General features: G+C 40.7%; 1 protein-coding gene across 1 annotated transcript in view; it reads right to left on the bottom strand.

The window, feature by feature from the left end:
* Nucleotides 1-1,681, bottom strand: part of LOC107673070 (RING finger protein 223-like) — a 7,661-nt gene extending 5,980 nt beyond the window's left edge. Inside the window, exon 1 of the mRNA XM_016466508.1 lies at nucleotides 1,471-1,681. The gene's annotated coding sequence lies outside the window, so the exon portion shown is untranslated. The remainder of the gene's footprint in view (nucleotides 1-1,470) is intronic.
* Nucleotides 1,682-1,950: the final 269 nt, after the last annotated feature.

The raw sequence follows: 1,950 nt of genomic DNA, 5'->3' as shown, positions 1-1,950 counted from the left end.
GTGTGTGTGTGTGTGTGTGTGTGTGTGTGTGTGTGTGTTGTGTGCGTGTGTGTGTTTCTTTCTCCATCCCTGCACTGCACAATGCTCCTGTTTGTTCTCCATTATATTGGTCTGGCTTTGGCATTCCAGGAGAACAGGCCGGTGCCCAGGCAGCCAGTCTCTCAGCACTGTGTAAAACCCCCAGACTCAGAGCCTTGGCCTCAAGAACACCTGCGGCCCGAGTCCTTTCTGTCTATCTCCTTTCTTCTACACTTCAACGCAAAACTGTTTGACCACCATTAGTGCACGACTCACGAGTTCATGGTTATCCATTAACTCAACCACCTCCGTTGATCCCCAGGCAAAACGAACTAAGGGTTGACAATGTTCTTGACCTGATTCTCCTTCCCCGTGTGCAGCAGGCCCTGATGCTTGAACGTTCACATGACACTCTCAATTCTACAGACCCTCTGTTTGATAACAAGAGCCATTAGGGAAGATAGGGAGGGGTTTGAAAGTAGCTCCACTAATTTGATTTAATGTCTAGGTTGAAGCCCAAGGACAAAACTGCAGTTAGCAAGCTAATGCACAGCCTATGTGCTTTTGTCTGGGAAAGGTCATAAACGGTTTAAGTGAAGCCCTGTTGACCCCTAGGTTTTGGTCTCTCTAATTTCATTTGCATATAAACGGCTTCAACAACATTCTGTCGGTATATTTAGTCTGGATGTCTTGTGCACATGTCTGTTTTGACATCAATACTGAAAATAGCCCTGAGAATTTCACATTTTAAATGCATTTTTAATCTATTGTTATATGCATTATACTTAACCATAAACAGGTACAAACCTTTAAGTGTGCACAATATATTGCTACCATATTAGTCATCAGTCTAATTTTATTTTTTTATTTTTTTATTGATCTTTATTAGTCTACATTGGATATGTAATTGCTCATGCACTTTAAAAATGCTAATAATTTAATGCTAAAAGTTTAAGAATCACACTGGTTGCTTTTAGCAAAAATTTAAATGAATATCCATTTTCTGTAATGTGCATTATAATGTTGAAATGCCTAAATTCACTTGTGGTATTTAAAGCAATTTTATTTTTTTTTATTTTATTTATTTTTCATTTCAAATCTCAACCCTTTTTTTTTAGTCTGGTTTTATGATAACATTTTTTTATTGTATTGTTATGCATTTTATGAATTGTACACTCTACCAGACCTCTGAGAACACTTTGTGTGCTCCACTTTGACTTGCAGTAACTTCACCTCGCTCTCCAATATTGTAAATCTTCCTCTACGTCATTCTCCAGTCTTCTCAAATAAGATTAGAATCACACAATAGGCAGTTAAAGTTAACGTCCCTTTGGGCATTGAGTAACCCATCCAGTTTTTCTTCACTTCAGTTCTATTTCCAAACGGCTGCGCTTCCGTATATCAGCCGAAGAACCGCCACATGTGGCCGACAAGTATTGCACATGTTCTTACCTGCTCTGATAACTTGAGCTCTAGTGTTCTATCTGTTCCAGATTCCTCTTTTATCTTCTCATCACTTCGCCTCCCTAAGGACACAAATGCATTATCAGCTCTGGAGCTGTCAGCAATCCTCTTGATAATGTAATGTCCTCCTCTTAGGAGTCTGTTAAAAGTGGAGCTGAACGCAGGTGGGCTGCCGGTGCCTGCCGCGCTCCTTCTCAGTGTCTCGTGTCCACTCTCACCTGCCTCAGTTTATCCACTCTCTTTCAGCACTCGCTATGGAAATGACACTGATAGGCAGGAACAATAACACGGCCTTGAGGGAGTGCCAGAGATGGGGGAGGCGGAGGGTTGGGATGAAGGAAAGAATATTCATAGTATAACATTTCCATTCTCTTCATCTGCCCATCCTCTTTTTTTCTTTCTCTGTTGTTCAGTCTTCCCCAATCATTTCCCAGCATGCTGCATAAGTTTATATAATCTGATTGGTTT

Source organism: Sinocyclocheilus anshuiensis, unplaced genomic scaffold (genome assembly GCF_001515605.1).
Source record: "Sinocyclocheilus anshuiensis isolate Anshui unplaced genomic scaffold, SAMN03320099.WGS_v1.1 scaffold364, whole genome shotgun sequence".
Taxonomy (NCBI): domain Eukaryota; kingdom Metazoa; phylum Chordata; class Actinopteri; order Cypriniformes; family Cyprinidae; genus Sinocyclocheilus; species Sinocyclocheilus anshuiensis.
Note: the sequence above shows the minus strand (reverse complement) of the source record. Positions and strands in the feature narration are given on the sequence as shown.